The sequence below is a fragment of the Sardina pilchardus genome, chromosome 4 (assembly GCF_963854185.1).
Source record: "Sardina pilchardus chromosome 4, fSarPil1.1, whole genome shotgun sequence".
In the NCBI taxonomy this organism is placed as follows: domain Eukaryota; kingdom Metazoa; phylum Chordata; class Actinopteri; order Clupeiformes; family Clupeidae; genus Sardina; species Sardina pilchardus.
In genome coordinates, this window is record NC_084997.1 from 6,064,262 (window position 1) to 6,089,054 (window position 24,793).

The following is a 24,793-nucleotide window of genomic DNA, read 5'->3' on the forward strand; positions in this document are numbered from 1 at the left end:
CCAACAGAACCTGCTCATCTGTCAAAAAATAAAAGAAACCTAGTTTGGGGATATGGAAAATAAGTTTCGTTACCAGACTAAAATAGGGTGATATCAGGTAAAATGGGCCATCAGGTAAAATGGGCCGTTTAAGGTTTGGGGGTCCCAGCCCCTCTGGAATTTAGAGCCAATGACTGCAAAGGATGTTAAACTGTTGTCATAACTGTGCTTGACAAGTAACAGGTGATTTGATTGGTTTATGGTTGCTATGGTGGGCAGGGCAATAATGCTAATCAAGACTGCACCAGAAAACTGTGTGGTAAGTAGCCTGGCATAGCGAATCTGACTACACTATTATAAGGATGATAAATCTATAAAAAAACAAACATGCCCATAAAAAACTATGCAAAATATCTGTCTTGATGGCATCCATCAGACTTAATGTTGTTAGCTTGGTATATGAACATATTTTTTGGAAAAATCATGTTTTTCTTGGCGGCCCAATTTACCTTAACCCATTCAGGTAAAATGGGCCATATGGTTTCAGCTAAAATGGGCCATCCTATGGGCCCATTCTAATGGGCCACATACATGTGTGTGAGTGAGTGTGTGTGTGTGTGTGTGTGTGTGTGTGTGTGTGTGTGTGTGTGTGTGTGTGTGTGTGTGTGTCACGGTGTATCTCTCTGTGTGTGTGTGTGTGTAGCCTATGTAGGTGTGTACACACACACACCCACACATGCACTCACACACCGACTGACACACACACACACACGTGCACGCACACAGTCTCACACACACACACACACACACACACACACACACACTTACCATGACCCCCCTCCCCCCACCACCAGTATGGCAAACAAGAAGGAAAAATGTTTTTATCACGCACACACACACACACTAGTAATATTAGTTAGTAATATTAGTATTTTGAATATATCAATTTTGAATGTGAATTTTTGTAATTTACACATTTGTTCTAAACACACACACACCCACACACACCCACACACACACCACTGGCATCAGTCAGGTTCCAAAATTGACTTTTTTAAGTGCTCATGGGTTTGCACCCACGATGTGTTTTTATTAATGCCACATATGAATATGTTTGTTTAATGCAGTCTAAATGTTATGTGGCTGTATTAGCAATTGTATTTTAAAAATTAAAATGGATAATTATTTATAATTTCCCTTTGAAATTAGACTGGCCCATTTTACCTGAAGCTGCTGGCCCATTTTACCTGAAACTGCTCATGCGAAAAAAGTTGGCACAGCTGATGTTTCAAGAACTGTAGGGCCTAAATACTTATATTTTTTTACATACTTTCAACACAAAAGTATGAAAAACAGTCATTATTAATTATAAAAACACTTGGAAAAGGCATAGATAACATTGTATTACTGTCCCAAGCGATTTACCAAAAAGTGGCCCAATTTAGCTGATATCACCCCTAATACATTGTGGGTGGTTGAACGTAAATGTGTGTTGAATGTTTTAACCCTTAATTTTACAAATGCCATTTAAATGTCCATCATTATCAACAACCACTTGTGATTTCTTTAAATCTAAAAATATTTATTCAATATTTTATATCATATATTTAAAAGTAAAAATATGTCATGATTCCATTTGAAATGACATATTACAGTAACGTATTAGCCTATTGACCCTTACAGAAGTCCCGCCCTCCATAGTTACTGTTGCTACGCCTGTCAAACTTTCGCACCTTGCCCATCTATTACAATGGAGGAGACACCGGATTTTTTAAACAAATGTAATTTACAAAGACATCGCACCACACTGAAAGCTCATATTTGGTCACTAGCGAGCTACATCTGTCCTCTGTCAACTACAGTTGCATTTTCAGCTCTGAACAAAACCGTTCATGAGTTATTTAAGCAAAAGTCGAAGGTACGCGTTGTTTTCGATGGTTCCTCCAGGCTAGTACGAATGAAACGGGCGGGGGACAAAACTAGCATAACGTTTTAAGCTATACTTTCATAACGTCAATATTTGACAACATAACATGATTGGTACTTCAACTAGGTATTATTTTAGACAGAATTGCTGACGGGCTATACATACGTCTCGTTGAATGTCTGTTAAGAACTTTTTGCCGCCATCGTGAAACGTATCTCGCGGTTATGGAAATATCACGCAATATGCAAAATTTAAAGTTAGAAAAATACGTATTTCAAACTATATCATGTCTTTATAGTTCAACATGTTATTTCACCGTGATTTCACGTGTTTGGGGGCACCACACATCCAAATAAATGCCCTTAATGGCCCACAGGCTATGCAGTCTCCATAGGTTAACATGGCAAAAACTCGAAAGCTTGCCAGGCCTTGCTTGCCTAGTTACGGGTTGCTAAGCCACGATTGGCCTGTGGCGGTTTTAGGGCGTGGCTCTGGAAGGGTCAATTGGTTGAAGGCATAGACCTAAAAGAAAAGTTACATGGAGAAAAGTGCGCCACTGTGGCGGAAGTGATTTTCCAGGATTGCACGATCCAAGTCGTTCACTCGTCGTTCATCAGCACTCTCTCTATGGCTTTGATCAGCACCATTGATTTTCCATCAGGTAAGTTGATATGACTCATATGTTTCTTTAAAAGTAGTTGGTTATTCATGCAATGCAGGCCAGTGTCAATGATTGATCTTTTGGCCTATTGAATTTTTTCAGTCGGTACTTTGTTTGAAAACATGCTCTTTCAGTCTGAAGTTTATTTTTAAAACAAGATTTCTAGTAGCAGGCCTAGGCTAAATGGTTAGCTAGCTAGCTAGCAATAGCCACATAACGTGCTTCAATAGCAATGCATTAGCAATTGTTTCCCGTGGCAATTTGCTTTCTATAAGACCTAATAAGCTACAACCAATGTAGTTTATTTCGGATGGTGCGCAGTTGATTGGAAGAAGCATTTTAATACTGCATCTAGATTCAAAACAAAAAGTGAGTCGTGTACATTCATTTTTCAGATCTAGCTATAGGCTAGCAGTGACTGAAGACTTGGCTTCAATTAGTGTATGAAAGGTGTTGTGCTGGCGATTGGTCTGCAGCAGTGCAATTTGCAGCTGCTTCCAATTTGCGAATATGAGTAGGCTAGCCTACCCTACTGTAGCCTAAAAGCTTGGACAATGAGCCAATTTCACAGTGTCCAGGTGTCTGGCCTAGTTGATGTTAATGATGCCTTAATTGGCAGGGTAAAACATCTTCCTGTTTCTGTCTTTCCTATAGACTGAGCTGTTCCAGAGGAAGTTAGTTTACACAGTGGCGACATCTTGTGAAATAGGCTGTGTGAGGAGTAGCAAATGTGTATTCTCTGTTGCATGAGATGACACAAAGATGTGTTGTTAATGACACACATCATGCATTCACCCATTAAGGCAGTGTTTCACAAACTGGGGAGGGCTCTGCAGATATGCAGTGGTAAAATCCATATAATAAACAGCAGTTAACTTAACTTAGTAAGTTAACTTGTGACATGTGTTTTAGTTTCATGTTGGTGTGTCCTGCAATTTTCTTGAAGCCATATAATAATAATGTCAGTCAGACTGAGCAGATATATTATGAAGAAGACTACCACAGTTTCCCCTATTGCTGATCTAAATAGTGTATAGCAAACTAGATCATTGAACTTTAATATTGTTGTGTTCTGGAAAACGATAATGATTTTTCTCTTTTTTAAAAATCATTTTACAGATACAGAAACGGAAACTAAAAACTAAAAAAACTAAAAACTAAAACTAAACTAAAACTAAAACTAAAACTAAAAAAATGCTGCTTTTGTCAAAGCAGCATTTTTTGTGCACAGAAGAAATGTACAGACTGCGGGGCTGAATAGCCCCGCAAGTTAAAGCTGCAGAGGCGTCTGCAGGAATTTGACAAAAAAGAACAGTGGATAGAAAAGAAAAGGCAGAGCAACAACATGGCTGCCGTCAAAGATGATATTGTTATCTTGGTATGTATTATCTCACGTTAAACCATGCTGAAGTGTAACTTCTGTGACCATCTGTGATAAACGTGTATTCAATTCTTTCCAAAATCATCCAAGTCTGAGTGCCGCCCATGCAATTTATTTCAGGATGACTGTATAAACATAAACCTAGCCAAACTTTAGAATCTGTGTTGATACTCTCGCTCGAATGGTTGTCAAGGAATTCACCTATTGTATTCAATAGCATAAGTTAACGGCGCACCGTTTCTCTTTTTTTTATATATAATTATTTTTTTATTTTATGAAGTCAAGAGGGTCAGCACTTAACAACTGAAGAAACTGAGTTACAGAGGGAAAATAAATATACATATATTTTTACTTTAAACTCCTCTCTAAACACATGAGAGAGAAGCAAAGGGGAAAAAATGATAAGTTAAGTTAATGTCCCTCCTACATTTCATGCTTCCCTCATACCCCATCCCCAGTCCTCCCACTCCTCCCTCCTTCCAACAACCTCCCATTCCCTACCCCTCCCTACCCCAACCCCTTTCTACCCCCGCCCCCCCCACCTATCCCCCCCACCCTAACCCTCCCATCCCCTACTGTACCTCTCACATACAGTCATCTAAACCCACACACACACACACACACCAAAAAACAACAATAAAAAATAATTAAAAATAAATAAATAATAAAACTAAAAAAAGAACGGGGGGGTTCAAGTGTAGATACTGTGCCAAACTATAAGGCATCATATACAGATTTCAAATTGTATCATTTTATTTCGATCCTCTGACAATGGTTTTTCAATATTTAAATAGTACTTCATTAATGCCCTCCACACTTGAAGTTAAGGTGCATCTTTGTTTTTCCAATATTTGAGAATTATTTTTTTTTTAAATTAAAGAAGAGAACAGAATTTGCCAACCAGTAGGGTACCTTATTCCCTCTGTATCTTGAAAAATACATAGCCTTGGTGTAAAATTGTCTTTTATTTTTATTTTTGATGATAACCACTGCTCAATGTCCTTCCATATCTTTTTAACTTTTATACAATACCAGAAGGAATGCATAAGTGAGTCTTCATGGTTACATTTTAAACACCTATCAGATAATCTAACATCAAATTTGTGAATTTTATTTCTACTGTAATAAATTCTTGTCATTATCTTAAACTGAATTAAACGTAAATTCTCGTTACAAGTGAGCCTAGATGTAACGCCCAAGCATTCCTTCCATCTTTCTTTTACCTCAAACCCCAAGTCCGTTGTCCACTGGTTGTATATATATATATTTTAATAATTAATCACTGTCTTCTACTTTAATCAGAGTTTTATACATGTGTCCGGTCAAACTCCTCTTTACATCTCTGCTAAATACTTTCATAATGTCTGAGGAGATTGTGTTCTCTAGATCAAGTTTATTAATCCAATTTTTAATTTGTATATACCTAAACACTTGTTGTGTCTTTTAACTTATATTTAGCTTTCAACTCATGGAATGGCAAAACTGAGTTGCAACTTATAATATCTGATATTTTTTTAATTCCAGCTTTTGTCCATGTGTCCCAATGCAATTGTGATTTCTGGATATTAATTGAAGGGTTATTCCAGATCTGTATACTCCCAGGGAGCCCTAAACCTTTGCCAAGATGTTTCTAAATTTTTCTCCAGGCATTTAATAATAACAAAATTTGTGGACTTGACTTTAGCTTTTGAAAAAAGAGCTACTAATAAACTGTTACCTTGTAACTGTTCGTTTTCTATACCTATCCACGCTTCTTCCCTAGTATTATTAATAATACGATCTATATAGAACGTTTGCGCAGCTAAATGATAAAGTTCCAAGTTAGGAAGGTTAAGCCCCCCTTCCCTTCGGGGACAAAATAAGAGCTTTCTTTTCAATCTGCTTACCTTATTACACCAAATAAATGAAGAAAGAAGGCTATTCATTTCTTTAAAAAAACACTTAGGTGGTGTAATAGGTATATTGAAATGTAACTTAGGAAGCCATACCATCTTAAACAGATTATTCTGCCTATTAGACTGATCCTCAAATTTTGCAGCGGCGCACCATTTCTCTTAAAGGAGCAACAACATCAGTTTTTGTTGCTACTGCCCACGGCCTACGGCCAGACATTCATTTTCTTGTATTTGAGGCGTGGTTTACGAATGCCGTTTATTGGCCGCTATGATTGTCTATCAAATGCGTCCATGGAAGGTGTGCGCAAGGCAGAACGGGTAAACCCAGGCTACATTTTCAGCACATTTCAACATTACCGCAATAATAGGTAACCATGAAAATGTTGGTCCCTATAATCATTATGCTACATGTGCATCCTCTCATGAATTGCTGTCTCGTTTCTGTTTTCCAGTTGCTAACACACTAAAATGACATTCATAGCACAATTATTCAAACTGACACACAGAGAGCAACACATCCTTCCAAGTCTCCAAATGTCTAAACAGTAAACACATTTTCAGCTTTACACACATTTTGCAATTCAAAATGGCACTGTTTGCATGCACTGAACACGGTTCTCTGCATAAGACACAAAAATCGGACATAAACTAACATGTTTGCAGTTTCAAAACAATGGCATCCTAGATAACACACATGAGCTAATTGACCAATACGTGTGCCACCTAGCCAAACACCTCAATGCTTAATTTATACCACTTCAATCAGGAAGTAAGCACTATGAAAAGACCACAGGTGGAGAGGCAAGGCAACTTTATTTATATAGCACATTTTGTCCAGCAGGGCAACCCAATGTGCTTCACAAAGATAAAAACAATACAGTAAAACCATAAAACAACGAGCACCTTTTTTACAACAAAAATGGAAGACATTGCAGAGAGAGGAAGAGAAAGAGGGAGGGTGATAATGAGAGGGGAAGGGAGAGTCCAATGTAAATATACTTGCTGTGCATATGTTGCACTGACTTGTTTGGTGAAGAAAAAAAAAAAGATTCTACAGCATGCATCTGTATCTGCAAATATTTATATGCATGTCAAGTACTTTCTACAATTGTAACTATTTTAGTATTATGGCAAAGCATGCTAAAGATAAGAGTGTGTCTCATTATGACCAACAGTGTGTAGTTGGTTAGACAAAAATCTTGTGAAAGAATGAAGTGTGTGCCATGTGGTGCAAAAGTTTGATTTTGATATTATATGCAGTTTTGGTTGCAGTGCTTCATTTTGCTAGGTAGATTGAGGTATTTTGCAATTTGGGGTGTGGTTTTGTGAATTGTGTGTGAATTTTCAAAATTGTGTGCAAGTTTTCAAAATGGTAAAAACAATTGGAAAAAACTGTAAAAATAGCAAATCTATGATGTTGTCTTTCGCAGCTCGAGAAGCTACATGCCCTCGGCTACAAGCCCCTCCTGCTATTAGGCAAGGGCCAAGGGCCGAAGGCATATCGAGCCCTTACCCCAAGGTGCAACCTTAATGAAATGGCCACAAAGCACCTGGGGCAAATAGCCGGACTGTTTGAGTTTGTTTGTGCAGGTGAGATATACAGCATAATAGTTTATCTCCCCCTTTACTACTAGTACAGATACAGACTTTTAAATATCAGTTAAAGGAATATACACAGTTATATACATACTGTACAGCGCCCTCCATAATTATTGGCACCCCTGGTTAAGATGTGTTCTTTAGATTGTAATAAATTATTGAGATGGGCATGGAAGGATCTTGATACGATGTCTCTGGTGAACCATTTCTGTGTAGACTTGGCCATATGTTTAGGGTCATTATCTTGCTGAAAGACCCAGTGACAACCCATCTTCAGCTTTCGGGCAGAGGCCACCAGATTGTGATTTAAAATGTCCTGGTATTTCAAAGCATTCATGATGCCATGCACCCTAACAAGGTTCCCAGGCCCTTTGGAAGAGAAACAGGCCCACTGCATCACCGATCCTCCCCCATACTTCACAGTGGACATGAGGTGCTTTTCTGCATACTCATCTTTTTGTTACGCCAGACCCACTTAGAGTGTTTGTTGCCAAAAAGTTCTATCCTCCATCTTCTGTCTCATCTGACCAAAGCACATGGTCCCAGTTGAAGGCCCAGTACCGCTTAGTGAACTCCAGGCGTTTGCGCTTATGATTTTGAGTGAGAAAGGTTTTTTTCTGTGCATGCCTCCCAAACAACTTGTTGGCATGTAGATAGCTCCTGATGGTTGTTTTGGAGACTTTGCGACCCCAAGATGCAACCATTTGATGCAATTCTGTAACAGTGAGCTTTGGAGATTTTTTTTATTTGTCTTACCATCCTCCTCACTGTGCGTGGTGGCAAAATAAGCTTGTGTCCTCTTCCAGGCTTGTTTACCACTGTTCCAGTTGTTTTAAACGATTCCTCTGACCGTAGTTATGGGCAGGTGTAGGCGGGTGGCTATTTTCTTGTAGCCATTGCCTGACTTGTGAAGGTCGACACACATCTGCCTTACTTAAACGGTGTATTCCTTTGTCTTTCCCATGTTGAAGAGAAATAGCCTCTGTGTCACGTCATATTTATACCTACCCAGGGAAACAGGACTTTAAGAATTACTAATTAAATGTTAATCTAATGAAATGTTCATGTACATACTCTGATCAACTTTTAAACTACTCTAGAAATGACAGAAATACTTTAATTACATTTATTTCCTAGGAATTGTTAGGGGTGGCAATAATTGTGAAACAGGTAATTTTATGAAGAATAATTGTTTCTTAGTCAGGGATTACTTTTTTCACCTTACAATTCACTTCAGTTGAAGTTTAAATTTTTCTACAATTTTCAGTGTGAGAGTATGCTTCTACAATAAAACCTGAATTTATTTTAAAGCTTTTACACATCTTAACCAGGAGCCAATAATTATGGAGGGCGCTGTATATATACACAGGAGTTATACACAGTCCCTCTAGTTGCAGAGTCCGCCGGTGCTAGGCTAGCGCAAGTCAACAGTTTCTTAAGCCTGCCACTAAAAAACAGTCTTACCCACCCTAGAACACCAGAGACAACGTGTCAGACTATTGATGTATAATGTTAGAAATACTAACCTTTGAAAGCGTTATTAAATGTTAATATCGCCTAGTATAAACGTAGACTGGCAACTTCAGTAAAATGAGCTATGGTCTATGGCTTAGGACGCCAGTGCCACGGCCTCACCTGTATCTTCATCTGCTACAAATCTCAATCTGCAAAAATCTCCTTTAAAGAGTCATTGCACCCTAAAATATGTTTTTTGAGTTGTTGATAGATTGAAAATACTCATAAGTGGTGAACTATACTATTACCAGGGTTGATATTGACAAAAATCGTGTTTCTCGACAAAAGTAACATTTCGTCTGATTTTGTATTGGAGATATTGCTCTCCGCGCATACTACAGGTTGAAACATGCCATGGCATGTTGGTCCAAAATGCTATCGAAATGCTGACGAAGTCCTGTACTTCTCGTCCAACACTACGTCTCCGGGTCGTTACAAATTAGGAATGAAACGCCCCAACACCTGCTGCCCTGATTAGCCTACCTGTGATAAGCCATGTCTGCAGCACTCATTCCCAGATTGACACGAAATCACCATGGTTGATTGGTTGCAGCAGTGCTGCACTCCCTCTCCAAATTTCAGAACGTCTCGCCCATTTTGAAAGCCTTTTTCAGAAATGTGAAGTGGGTGGAGTTATGGGGTGAAGTGACTCTTTAACAATGAGGTCTCTGGACTTAAGTACAGGCAGAGCCATAGAAAGAAAGAATTGCGACACTCTTTGATGTTACCGCCACGATCAAAAGTTCAAAAAAAAAACCTGTGCTGAATGGCTGAATCGCAGGAGGGTGGGATGTACTTCTGATGCTGGAAGGTGTAATCAATTAACTCATTGACTGCTGACCAAGAGATTGGCTGTAAACAGTCCCAAAAGCCCCATAACGAGGAAATAGCCTGGAAAAAGCGCTGCCATTTTTTCCTATGGAGGTCTATGGGAGTGTGGCCACTCTGTTTTATCTACCGCTCTGAGTACAGGATGAACAAAGAAATAGTGGCAGGAACAACAAAGCAATGTGATTGGCTCTCCACCCAGCATTCTTATCAGACACACCTACCCACACCTATGTGTGATTAAGTTTTTCTCAATTGTTTACACACAATTTCTGGTACTTGAGACACAATGGCCAATATATGTAACTCATGCACTAACCTCCTGAACCAATTAGCCCTTTTCACGTGATGTCAGACGAAGCGTTGCTGGGTATCCTCCGGCATGTCCAGCCGCCAAATACTACAGAAGAAGAAGAAGAAGAAGTATTCATGGGTTTCATCAGGTCCCTTTCCACAGGTGTATTAATCAAGCACCATGCAGTCTGCATTGATAATCAAGGTGCTTGATTGTATACACCTGTGGAAAGGGACCTGATGAAACCCATGAATACTTCTTCTTCTTCTTCTGTAGTATTTGGCGGCTGGACATGCCGGAGGATACCCAGCAACGCCTCGTCTGACATCACGTGAAAAGGGCTAATTCTGCTCAACTATAAGCACAATTTCTGCTCTACACTCAAATTGCAGTTCTAAAACACACTGTTTTCAAAACTCTACACACAATTCTCTGCATTTGCAATTTTCATGAAGAAGTTTTCACAAAGAACACTGTTTTCACAAAGAACACAATTAATTATTCTCATCACTTTGCATCGCCTTACAGTAGTTATACTTTGTCAGCAGTAGTTGGCTACGGCAGGAGTGAACTGATATTACTTAGGTGTCCCGACTGGAGTGCATGGAGTGTGCTTCCTTGTTCACGTTTTGGTCAGTACTACTAACCGGAGCAAAGTAAAATTCCGCCGCTGCTGAGAAACTAGTCAAAATGCAATGCGATCATTGAAATGGATGGCTAGTTTTAACACTATTCTATCAACACAGACATCTGCATCGATAGTCTGACCTTGTCATTTATTTGTCTCAGTGTTCTGTGCTGCGAAAAACACGTCCTGTCTGATCCTTCCCTTACATTGTGATTTCTTTTTCGTATTGAATCTAGGCTGTAGTCTAGGTAAATGGACAACAATGTTGTGTGCATACATGCATGCTTCCGTAGCTTTGTTATTTTCCACTAAAGTGCTATTAGATGGTTGTGTATGTACAAGAATGTGTGTTTGGTCTTTTTCATTTTTTAAAAAAACTTACCAAACAAAGGCACCATATGATCTGTGAACCACATTATTGCAGTCAAATGAAAATGTCTGAGGCTAGCAGTGAATAACTACGTACGCTGTACTTGCAACTAAAAACGACAAAACCAGACTTGGAAGACAAATTCATTCAGTCAATCAGTCAGTTCTAATAACATTTTGGTTGAAGGTACAGATAATTTTGTTATAATCAAACTTGTACAGGTTGGACCCAAACGCCCACAGACACCCTCATCACCCTATACCCAATAGAGGCACAGGCAGCCACTGGGGAGGACGAGCGGGGGGCCATCACTCTGGAGGAGGAGGTGGAGGAGAGGGCCGTCACTGTGGGGGAGGAGGAGGAGAAAAGGGCCGTCACTGTGGAGGAGGAGGTGGAGCGGGGGGCCGCCACTGTGGAGGTGGAGGTGGAGGAGAGGGCCATCACTGTGGAGTAGGAGGAGGAGCCAGCAGCTATCACACAGGTTTTCCACAGGGTCATTAAAAAGGCATAAAAAGTATTAGATTTGATAATGATAATTTTAGGCTCTAAAAGGTGATAAAAACGTCCAGATTGTCCATACATGGTCATAAATTACATTCAGTCACGTCTTAAATCATATGCTCGTTCATTTATTGCTTTTTCGCTGGCGGTGTCCTAATGGAGCTGACTCCGCTTACTGTAATAGAGATCGCTAAGACATGTGACCAACTAGGCGGCAACGTCATCAAAACACAAAGAATTATGGGTATGTTTGGCCAGTTTACATGGGCTGGGTCTATGATCTGGCATACATATAATGAAAACTTGGTGTGAAAAACAGAACATAATCTTGCACCTCCTTACTGCTGTCAGTAGGCGGGCTTAACATGATGACGACTGACTTGCGACAAGAAGTTGCGACCATTAGGCATCCTGCTACTTGAAAACAAGGAGATGATTCGTTGTAGCGCTAACCTATTGAGTGGAGAGGGAATTTGACAACTGTTTATCCCATGGAGGTATTATAAGAACTGGAGAAAGTGAACAAGTCCCGCCCCCATTCATTTCAATGGGAATGCTAGGCTAGTGAAAATTGCCAAAATTGAACGATTTTTTCAGGCTTCAACATGGCGTTTCAAGGGGCTTGTTTCTGGTGCCGTTTTACTTAGCCAATTAAGTTACAGAAGGAGAGCTTGTGCCCACACTAAGCTCGTGCATGAGCTGAGAGTGGAACAGCCACCAATCAGCATGAGGAAAACTATGGGAAAACGGCACCGGACATGATGTATTTCTGGAAAATGGCGACGAGGAAGTGCCTTGCTAATCGGCGAAGCTAATCAGTCAAATCCTGACCCCCTGGTTTATCCCACCCCTCCGATTGCCTAGTGCCTGGACCCTACATCTTGATGTGGGTCTGGCTAGTCAGGCTACAGAAATGGTGGTTTCTTGAGACTTTAATCTCTTATTCTGGTTCAGTAAATCATGGGAAAGACTTCTGACTTGATAGTTGCCCAGAAGAAACTCACTGTCACCCTCCATAAGGAGGGTAAGCCATAGAAAGCAATTGCTGAAAGGGCAATGTGTGTTCACAGAGTATCAAAACATATTCACGGAAAGTTGACTGGAAGGGAGAAGTGTGGTAGGAATGGAAGAAACAGAGGTGACAGCAGCCTTGAGACTGTCAAGCAGCCGATTCAAGAACTTGGTTGGAAACATGGAGCAGACTGGAGTCTGCATGAAGAGCCATCCCTGCTGAAAAAAACAGCCTGACCAGCTAAATGTGGTTTGCTGGTTGATCAGCTTGTTACACAGCTTGTTTGACCACCCTATGATGGTTGACCAGCTAGACCAGCAAAACTCTCGCGAAAACATACCTTCAGCTGGTTTACCCAGCTTACGATGGTAATTCAGCTGGTTTTGATTGTCGTACCACAGGCACGTCGCTAGGTGTTCAACCCTTCCATTTTCCGGGGGTCCGGGGGTTTTGAAAATTGGGCTGTGAAAGATGCGATTTCAACATAGTTTGAGAAGGAAAGTAAGGCCAATCGTTGAGGTCCTCGTCGTCATATTTTTAAAACAAAGCTAATTTCCCCACTAGACCGAAGTCTACGTCTACTGAGTTTAGATGTGTATGCCTAGCCTACATCTAGCAGAACGTTAATAACAGACTCTGACGAAGATGTAGGCTAATCAAAACGTTAGACTGTTGCTGTGCACCTTTGAAGGTTGAGTATGCCCCTTCGTGAAAACTTAATAATTATGATTTTGAAAATTTGAACAATGTGACTGATTTCGCCGTGGTACTTCTATACTCTTTGGCTCCTCTCAACCTCTCGCACTAGCTGCCCCTTTCTAGCTAGTTAGACGGGCTATCTCTGGTATATCAATCCAACAGAGGGGGGAAGAATAGAATAGGCTTATTCTGATGTCGAATTTGCAACTAATTATTCAGACTAAGTTGCAGTGTGGCTGCTGGCCGTGTTCAATTGGAAACTCGATAGAAACTCTGGGGCGATTTTCATCAACAATAACCCAAGCACAGGACCGGAAAATAGCGTTCTATATGGCTATACAAATAGATACCAAAAAACAACTAAGTAGTAACGTTTGTGAAAAGAGAATATAACGTTTCTTTTTTTAGTTGTAAAAACGTTCGGGGAACTTTGATAACCTGGAGCTAACGTTCTCTCCAGTGTAGGCTATTAGAAGGTTACTGAAAAACTAACCACAGGAGAACAACCGGCTAACGTTATTTGCTTGCTGGGATTCAACCATAATATAATGTTACTTTTTTTAGTTGTAAAAACGTTAGGGGAACGTTCATTTTTTTGACAACCTGGATATAACGGTCTTTAAAAGTTGTTAGTAGGTTACTAAAAAACTAACCACAGGGGAACCAAAAGCTAACGTTACTTAAAGTTAGCAGAACGTTATTTGCTTGCTGGGAATTTATTGACTTCAATAGGCTACACGTATTTCCCGTTTACAAACAAAACTAGAGGATGCTGGTCACATCGGTCACATCGCACAAAGTTGCAACAAATGATTAGGACTCCATAACGCCAGGTCAGCGCTAGTAACAATGTTGCAGTTGTGGCTGCCAGAGCCATATAGATACGGCTCTGGTGGCTGCTAGCCGTGGCGTTTGTTTGGAATATCATAAAAACCTCTGGGGCGATTTTCATCATTACTTTTAACTCATTGGCTGCCAGCCATTTTCAGTGCAGAGCGCTCCATACTGCCAGACGTTTTACAACATTTTGACTGTTTTTCCAAGATCCACCGAACGGTGAGCTTTATGACTGTAAACACCGAAGGTAGGCTACCAAATGAAAAAGTAGGCCTACTCTCTTCTTTCACCAGGAAAAAACGGTTTGTTTCTATCGTTTTCCGTTCTTTAGTAATCGTCAGTAGAACATGGGTTAGTTTTGCTAAAAACACCTGTTTTGACCAAAACATGGAGAAAACTATCTTTTTGTGAAAATCAACTTTTTAACGTTAGCGTTTCAGTAGTATGTCAACCACGATTGCATTGTTATCTCGTCAGTCTCGTCAAGGTTGCTATGACTCTGATGGTCGCTATAGACTCTGAACAGGACAGTAGACTTAGCAAGCTAGCACTAGCAAAGTTGTTGTTAGTCTATATAGCAATATTCAATGTAAATGGATCATACCGTTCATGTGTTTTCCATCCTTGATGTAAGAAGTAAGCATATTTATTCCCTGCACCGGGTGCAAACTAGATCCACTGTGGTCGATCTTCAATGTGTTAGTTTGTTGTATGTCTCTGCATGTGCACTCTGTAGGCAGATACTAATCCAAATCCAAATGGCACTGCTTCCATCTAGCGCAGGGCTGTACGCTTAGCTTTTTCACTAGGAGCATAGGTGCTCCTAAATGAAAAAATTTAGGAGCACAGAAAAAAGTTTAGGAGCACTATGAAATTTAATTGAAAACCTTATTGAATTATGCTCATGGATTGACTTGAAACATGTCTTTTTAAAGAAAAAAAAAATCTGTTAATACTTCCGTGTGAGCTGGATTTTTCATGTGTGATAGCTTAGACTGCTCCAAATCTATGAGGTATTTCTGAAGTGAAGCTTGACATGCCATTACGCAACAGCAGCTCATTGTTTGAATGCACCTCGTGTGAAACATGCATGACGACTTCACAAAGCTCCACTGACAAAACACTTTAGAAAAGCAAAGACCTGCACATTGTAGTGTAGTTCTTTTCCAAAACGTTATATCCACCATTTTAATACATATTCACAAATCATTTTTTTTTTTTTTAAATTTCAACTAATTTCAGTGAAACTGTTTTGGATTAGGTTTAGTTGATTTATCTTTACTAAATCAAAACAAAACATCTGCATTTTTATTGAAATTAAGTGAAATACACAATAGGGCACTCATTGAAATCTTTGGAATTTCTCAATTTTAACTTCAGAAAGTTAATGGGGGATGTTTCAGGACATTAAAAAAAAAAAAAATAATAATCATTATTTTTCATCTTGGCATAGCAAATCATGGTCAATGAAGTTACCATATATATGTCCTTACCCGTCTGGGGGGGAAAAAAACAGGGTGAATTTGAAAAAAAAAATCTCCGATCAACACCATACTTGACACAGAGCATCCTCAGCTGATGCCTCACCAACCCATTTCAGTTTTTTCTTCAGAACTTTTACCGTTCGCCCGTAACAGCCAATTTTGCCCATTTTTGCCAATTTTGTGAAGCCGCCAGACAGAAAGTGAGCTTATATCTCAGCAACCCCTACATGTATCAAAACCAAACTTGGTACATGGACTCGTGTACCATGTAATATAATTAAATGGCATGAATGGCATACACAGGTGCCTAGTACTATGAATGCTATACTCCTATGTACCAGTGTATAAAAACCGAAATACAACTATAATCACTAAATTACCACTTATATTTGCTCATAATTGTGTTTTATCACTAACCAGTATTGAGTCATTAAAATAAATGCACACAGTACTAGGTCTCACACTAACAATAAGCACCTGTGTGCCATTTAATTATATTTAAAAAAGATACATACATCAGGCATATGTGTAAAAATGGACACTTGTGCCACTTATGTTAATAGGGCGTATGATCAAATACAGTGCATTTAGTTTTTAGCCAAACAATAAGCTCACTTTTAAAAATGCTATGCAAATAACAACAATCTCAATCTTTAACACAACTATTCAACCAAATAATGTGTGAGTTATATCAACTTACAATGTTTAGTTTTGATGCTATTATGATAGTTGTGGGATGAGCCAGGTTCAAAAACCTAAAATATGTGATTTCTGCCAGATGGTTGTGTTTGAGGTGCTGTAGTCCACTGCTGATTGGTCAGATGCTATGATGTCAATATTTGTAAGACAGCTTGATCTTCCCTAATTGGCTGAGAGAAAACCACATGACTCTACAACTCCAAATGGAGGCAGGGGGAGGGAATTTTCAGTGTGTGCGGAAGTGACTACATATGGTTATTTGCCCCATAAAGGGTTAAATAACATGACTTTTTAATATTTTCAAAAATGGATTTATAGCGTTTTGGAAAAGAGCTCTTCACCTTTGAACACCCAGCCCATTCTCCCTTTCACAATGCCTGCCCTCTACACAGAGTACAGAGGTAGACAGAGCAGTTAAGGTAGCTCAAGTAGTTTTTCCTTCTCCTATTCCTACCTACAATCTATTAATCACTGCTTTTACAAACAACAGGGTGGACAAGTTAAGCCACAAACTTCAGAGTATTTGACAATCATAAATGAATCATTTTAGAGATGCCAAATTACGAAAGAAGGCTATTACATTACAAGAGCACACAAACTGGCATCAGACAAGTTCTGCCACACGTACCCTCATGTGTTACAAAGACATGACGCGATCGGACATGTAGAATGAGAATCTTATTCAAATAGCGTTGTGGTTTAGGCTTTCACAAATCGAATCACTCTGTGTGTGGGATATGAGGCTTTGATGGCATGCACTCCTAGACAGCATAGCGCTGCCTTGTGACCCCTATGGAAATGGTTACCCAATGCCCTTAGACCCTGTACTCTTGGGAGGCGTGGGTCAGGATACTATAGAGCAGGGCTGTACGCTTAGCTTTTTCACTAGGAGTAGGTGCTCCTAAATGAAAACATTTAGGAGCACAGAAAAAAATGTAGGAGCACTATGAAATTTCATTGAAAACCTTATTGCCTTAAGCAGGATACAGATCATTCACAGCAGTGGCAATCCTAGTCTCTGCTCAAACCCTCCATACTAGTGATGCGCGGGTCGGGTATTTTTTCAACCCGCGGGTCCCGCTTTTATGAAATTATTTGATCCGCCCCAGCCCGCCCCGCACCACTGTATCTATTTTGACAACCCGCCCCGCCCCGCACCCGCGTCTATTACATAGGCTACTGGGCATTGTAAGTGCTTGGAAACATCGCCTGTAAACTGGCAACAACAAAGGCTATGATTATGAATATGAACGATAATCAGGTCATTATGACAAGATGATATGCTACACATTTAAAAAATCTAGAAATACACAGCAAAAACCTACAAAGCAGCGTTTGTAATCTAGGCTAAACATTAGGCCTATAGCCTACGAAATACGTCCGAAAGAAAACAAGGAGATTGAGGCGGCTGAAAACGGAGAAGAATTTGAAGACAGTCAATTTGCTCCTGGACAGATAAAGATTCATCAGTTTGGCTAACTTAGCCTACTTGTAAGCTACTTAGTGTAAATTGACATTTCAAATAGCCTATGACAGTCGAACAAACAAGTTATGCATGTTTGTGCAAAGTAACGTTATGTGGAGCCATATGGAGGAGGTGGCTCATTGAATTGAAAAGGTAGAGGAATTGTTTGGGAAATAATAACGGCTAGTCATTGCTGACGTTAGCAATGCATTATCAGAGTTCGTTTCTCTGTCATTATGCTGAGGAAAACAACATTAGCACTTGCCATTGAAAGCTAGCAGCCTGTTGCTGTTCCTGTTGGATCCTGCAGCAAGCTGGCAGCCGCGACTCAGAGGGGAGGGAGAGGCGATAGTATTTTGAAAGTAATTGCAGTGGGCTTTAGCCTACTCGTTTTGGCCACAATCCTACATACGGTTCCATTAATATAGGCTATAGGGAATTGCACGCAACATACATGGATTTTAAAATGTACGTTTGTTTTTAATGACCCGCCCCAACCCGCCCCGCAAATAAAGTGATAATTTCTTTACCCGCCCCAACCCGACCCGCGGGTTACCCGCGGGGTCCGCGGGTTACGGGCCGACCCGCGCATCACTACTCCATACACACAGAAAATGGCTTGTCTGGTTTCTATTTCATATTTTCAATTCAGAATTTGTATACATTTTGTTAACAATTCATAGCATTATAGGATCTGCAGAATTACTTATAGCTTAAAATTCAAAGTTATTTGAATACTTCATATTGATTACACTTGTCTTTAATGATATTACAGGGGTGGTGTGTAGGTCCAATTGAGTGCCTGTCACTTTAAGAAGTACTAACAACGGTAAAGACAAATATTTCCGGTGTAATAGAAAAGATGAGTGTCCTGTCCAGCAATGTTAACTTCTATGATTTAGGTAGCCTACCGTGGCATGGCATTGTGAGTTGTCCTTTCACTTTTTCCTTGGTCATGTTTAATTGGCTGGGTGCTTAACTTACTCTGCCATGACTTGTCTTGGAGTTTGGTAGCCTATATCTGTTATATTCAATGAGTGACAACTCAAAATAAAACGTTACGGTAGCCTATTCTCCTGATAGCGTTAGTGGAATGATTTAATGTGAACGTAGCCATAAAAAGACGCAGAGTGGCTATACAGCGCACATTTGCGATGAAAATGTTCCGCCTTAAAAGCAGATGTAGCCTACACCAAATCGTGGTTAAATAGGCTACATCATTTAGACAACAGAATCAGTAGGAGACCATTTTTGTTTCATGGAAGTCTACCAGGTAGTGATGCGCGGTTCAGCCCATTACCCGCGGATATCCGCGGGTTTATCTGCGGGTCGGGCGGATTTGGGTAGGCCTAGTAGTTTTTTCTAAATATTGCGGGTGGGTCGGGTCAAAAAAGTAAAAATGCACATTTCTCACTTGTTAACTTCCGACATACTAATGATCTGGGATATCGAAGGTTGTGCACAATACGAGAACATCTTGCTTCTGTCATATACATGAATAAACAGCTGTGCTTGTTAAATGCTTGGCAGTGTTTCACGCAAAAGTAGGCTAGCCTATGAAGTTGCAAGGGGAAATATGAATGGAAACTTGTTATGATGAAGATGAGATTTAACACAGGCTATGTCTAGGCTGCAGATTATGAATGGTGTGGAAGAGCGCAGATTGTCAAAATGACCGATCATTGTAACCCGCTGTTGTCCTCATGTGGGAGAATTAGGCTACGAACGACGTTAGGTGCGTTTTTTTCCTTTCCGTGGGTCGGGTCGGATTTGGGTCACAATTCGAACATATTTTTGCGGATTGGGCGGGGCGGTTTGAATCTCCTGAAGAGTCGGGTTGGGGCGGGTTTTGAAAAAAGCCCACCCGCGCATCACTACTACCAGGCCTATGTCAAATGCAGGCTCGGTTTCTACACCGTGTTAAGCCTTTCAACCGTGATAATAATAATATTTTAAATGAACACGGTAATTGTCATAGTCAACAGTTTTATCATGGTTTGCCGTTTCACCGGTAATTGCTACTAGTCACCAACTGATAACGAACAGATTGAAGAAAAAGAGAATGGAGTTGGAGTGACATTTCTTGCATGTGTGTGAGAGCGCGAGGTTGATGCGCGAGTGTCTAGCCAGGTGCGTAGTTGTGGTCAACTCTGAAATTTGTAAAGGCCTACAGATGCGCGAAAATTGTACTATACTTTGATCCACTTGGTGTGGATTCATTTTAGGAGCAAAATGCGAATGACAGGGTTGAAATCAGTACTCGCACGTGTGCGAGTATTTAATATTTTACATTCGCACTAATATATTTTTACTCATTTTTGCGACGAGCTGCTCGCAGCGTACAGCCCTGTTCTAGCGGTTCGGATCGCTAGTACAGTCTGTTTACAAGCCTGAAACTCTGCCAGATCGTTCCCAAGCCCACCCATGAGCCCTCCCCATTTAAAAATGCAATTGACGTCTATAGACGTCAATGGCAGTCAACGTATGTGTTTAAATTGACGTTTAAAGACGTCAATGGCAGTGAATGAGTTAAGGCACGCAGATCCGGGGCTATTCCCAATACATCCAGGGCTATAGCCCCGAATGCCCAGGTCTAACTATGCCGCTGTCGTACCACCTCAAGCTGGTCATTTTAGTTGGTGTTGCTGGTCTACATTGCTGGTTAACTGGCCACGCCAGCTTGACCATCTTTGTCAAGCTTGACAGGCTGGTCACCAGCATGACCACCTTAAACCAGCTGTATCCCAAATGACAGGCTGGTCACACCAGCACTACCAGCTTCCTCAGATGGTCACGCCAGCATGTCTGGTGGCCTAACCATCTACACCAGCAAAGACCAGCAATAGCTGGAAGAAAACCAGCAAAGACCAGCTAAGACCAGCTAAAACCAGCTACCAACTTAAGCTGGTTTCTTGCTGTTTTTTTCAGCAGGGACCATACATAGACCTGTCCAGGAAATGGCCTACAAGTATCACATTACTAGTGTCAAACCACTCCTGAATCAGGACTAAGGAGAGACAGAACTGGACCATTGCTCATGGTCCAAACTCCTTTTCACAAAAAAATGTTGCATTTCATTTGGATATCAGGGTCCAATCAAGGTCCCAAGAGTCTGGAGGAAGAGTGGAGAGGCACCAGAATCCAAGTTCTTGAAGTCCAGTATGGTGTTTCCACGGTCAGTGATGATTTGGTGTGCCATGTCATCTGGTGGTAAGAAGTCAATGCAGCTTTCTACCAGAAGATTTTAGAGCATCATGCTGACAAGCTTTAGATGATGATTTCCTTTTTCCAGCAGGACTTGCCACCTGCCCACTGCCAAAATTGCTAACTGGTTTGCTTATCATGGTGTTACTGTGCTTGATTGGCCAGACAACTCGTCTGTCCTGAACCGTATTGAGAATCTTGGAGTATTGTCAAGAGGAAAATGAGACACCAGACAAAAGATACCAGACCCAACAATACAGACGACCATACGGACGCAATCAAAACAACCTGGGCTTCCATAACACTTCAGCAGTGCCACAGGCTGACCATACCACAGCACATTGATGCAACAATTTGTGCAAAATCAGCCCAACCATAGCCTGACTATCAACAGCCCTGCCGTACATTATGTAAGTATGATCCTACAACAAACACTTTCAGCTTTTCAAACTTTCAGTTTATTCAAGTCAGCCAGATAAGTTGAGGCAGCAAAGCAGCCTAATGTAGAATTTGACCACTAGGTGGCACTTTCAATATACGCCCCAACTGTGTGTGGGCCTGAGGTGTGGGCCAACTGGTTATAGTTCCTCTTTAACTGTCCATGGCTAGTTCACTTGTTAACCCTTGTGTGAATAATAACACTTCCGTTGGGGAGCCTTTAAAACAGATACCACAAGATACCAGTATAATTTTTGGTTCTCCCAGACAATCGTAGGCCTACCTCAGTGCTTCCTTGACATCCAATTGTCGTAGTGGAGACATGTCTCTTTATGGAAAAGGTCCCACCACTGTTTTCACGGTCGCAGTGGCGGTATTTTTTTTTTTTTTCAAACAACGTGCCATTCCGACATGAGGTCATTGATAGGCTATTAATGTCATAACTATTAGGCTATCATTAGGCTCACTAGGCATGGCTGTAGGCAGCTATGAGGCCACTGAGATCTGGACCTCATCAGTTTTGAGAGCTGGAAATACATGTGTTTGCTAAATATCTGTATATTGTGCATGTTGCGTGCGCAACTCGGGGAAGTGAAAGCAGTTCTGTAGACATTGCAAGTTTTCATGGTCTGACCATCGGTGCAGCTGTAGCTGATTGTGAAAGCCGATTGAAAATACATAAGTTTAGAGCGAACGTTTCAACTATGTTTGCCATGGGTAGTGGACAAAAAAAACTAAAATAAAACAATAGCCTAAATACTGTAACTGTAGTGCGTAATGGACACATCCTAAATAATTTTCGAGGTTCGCCATTTGGTAATATGACACATCCTTACTGACAATAATTTAGATTGAGCACAACTAAAATTGCACAAAGGCAAAATACAGTCCTAAACCTATTATATAGCCTGGCCTATTGTAGATGTGCAAAACCAGCATTTGCATGCGTGCTTGCCGGTGAGGTGTAGCCTACAAAATGAGCATAACATGTGTTTATTAAAGTATGGCTATAGGCTATAGGCTACAGGATACTGGTAAGAGATGAGCTGGTTTAAAATTCAAGTGACGTGCGCTATTTAACCCCTCGAGACAGTCTGCCGAAACAGCCAGGCGACGCTCCCAACCCATTTATTCATTTTGGGCACGAATGAATGGGTTTGCCCTTAAATTAATGCTATTGTTATGTATGGAGCCGGCTTAACAAAGTTTCGTGCGTTAGAGATTCCTACATGCTGCATTACTGTGACCCTTACCTTGTGGATGTTTTTTTTTCTCATTGGAATACAGCAAGGATGCCTTTTTTCTAACGAACGGGAAAGCTGAGATTGTTGGAACGACTACTCAACAAACTGTGAGATAAACATTGTTTTTCGTTTCATGGGAGATCTCGTTATCTAATTTCCACCAATAAACTCACGGTAGGCATAAAGGGTTTCAGACTGTCGTGCAGCTCTCCACTAGCCTAGAAATTTAGACGCCCCTAGCGGCAGCAAATGTAATTTGGCTGGCGGGGCAGTCTAGGCACGATCCATTGAGCCAGGGAGCTGAGAACCCCCAGCACCAGCGGGCCAATCACAGCGTGTATAGAGTAGGTGGGTGGGCTTAACATAATGGTGACTGACATGCGACCAGAAGTTGCGACGGTAACGCATCCTGTTATTTGAAAACAAGAAGATGATTCGTTTAGCGTTATCCTATTGCGTGGAGAGGGAAGGTTACGCAATCCTGCTACTTGAAAACAAGAAGATGATTTGTTTAGCGTTATCCTATTGCGGGGAGGGAATTTGAAAGACAACTGTTTATCCCACCCCTCCGATTGAGCCCTGTCTACGGTGAGTGTCCAGACCCTACATCTTGATGTGGGTCTGGCTCGTCAGGCTAGCTCTCCACAGCAAGCAACTCTCAGTTAACACACGTGCAATTACACCAGTTCCCCAGCAGGTGACTAGCCCCCCCATTAAAGAGTCACTTCATAACTCCACCCTCTTCACATTTCTGAAAAAGGCTTTCAAAATGGGCAGGACGTTCTGAAATTTGGAAGGGAGTGCAGCCCTGCTGCAGCCAATCAACCATGGTGATTTCGTGTCAATCTGGGAATGAGTGCTACAGACATCACAGGTAGGCTAATCAGGGCAGCAGGTGTTGGGGCGTTTCATTCCTAATTTGTAGCGACCCGGTGATGTAGTGTTGGACGAGAAGTGCAGGACAACGTCAGCATTCCAATAGTATTTTGGACCAACATGCCATGGCATATTTCAACCTGTAGAAGGCGCGGAGAGCAATATCTCCAATATAAAATCATACGAAATGTGACTTTTGTCGAGAAACACGATTTTTGTCAATATTAACCCTGGTAATAGTATAGTTCACCACTTATGACTATTTTCAATCAATCAACAGCTCAAAAAACATATTTTAGGGTGCAGTTACCCTTTAACACTCCAAAAGAAAGGCAACCAAACCAAAACTGACGACGTCATACTCCATTCTTGTCAGAAAAAGGATGTAGACGGGGCTAAACTTCTGTCTGGCATCCAGGCTAAAAGTAACTGGAACAAAATAATAAATCAAACAAAACTAAAGGAAGACAAGACAGCAGCCCGACCAACTGTAGCGGTCAGGAGAGGCAGGCAACATCACCCCTGCCGTGGTCCGGACAGGCAGGGCACCCAGCTACAGTACATAAAACAATAAACATGAACCACAATGACAAAACGAACACAAACAGAAACACTCAAAAAGATGGCATACCTGGTGGAAGGCTCTGGTGTGCTCGCACACACACCTTCTCGCAGCAGAGCCTACATTGTTGCTAGCCACCAAGCTCTTAAATAGGCTGCACTTGAGCCAGTTGACCAATTAAGGTCACGGCCCCGCCCCTCGTTAGCCAAGGCAGGCCAGAGGGAAGACACAGGGCCAGCAGTCACCCCGCATTCACACTGTCTCCGTCCTTCAACGGATCTCATTCACTTTGCATGGGGCGGACTCGAAATGCATTGTGGGTCCGTCCGTCGCTTCAGCTCCGTTGCCTCCGTCAAGAAAGTTGAGAAATGTTCAACTTTTCAGGCAGCGACGGATCCGTCAGCCAATCAGATAACGTGTATGCAAATACACATACGGCAGATCCAACCTCCGTGATCCGTTGACGGACGAAGACAGTGTGTACGCGGGGTCAGACTCTACCCTACTACATTGCCATTAAATTGACTTGGAAAAAAATCGGATTTGTAGAATCGGATTTTGTCGGAATGGGGGTACTAAAATGTGTCAGATTAGCAGCAGGTCGAAATAGAGGCATGTCAAAATGGAAGCATGTCGTAGTGGTGCATGTCTGAGTGGCAGCATTTAACCAGGCAACAGAGCAAATTGAACCGGC

At 41.1% G+C, this 24,793-nt stretch overlaps 1 protein-coding gene; it reads left to right on the plus strand.

The window, feature by feature from the left end:
* Nucleotides 1-24,793, plus strand: part of LOC134078131 (lysozyme g-like) — a 38,654-nt gene that overhangs the window by 9,158 nt on the left and 4,703 nt on the right.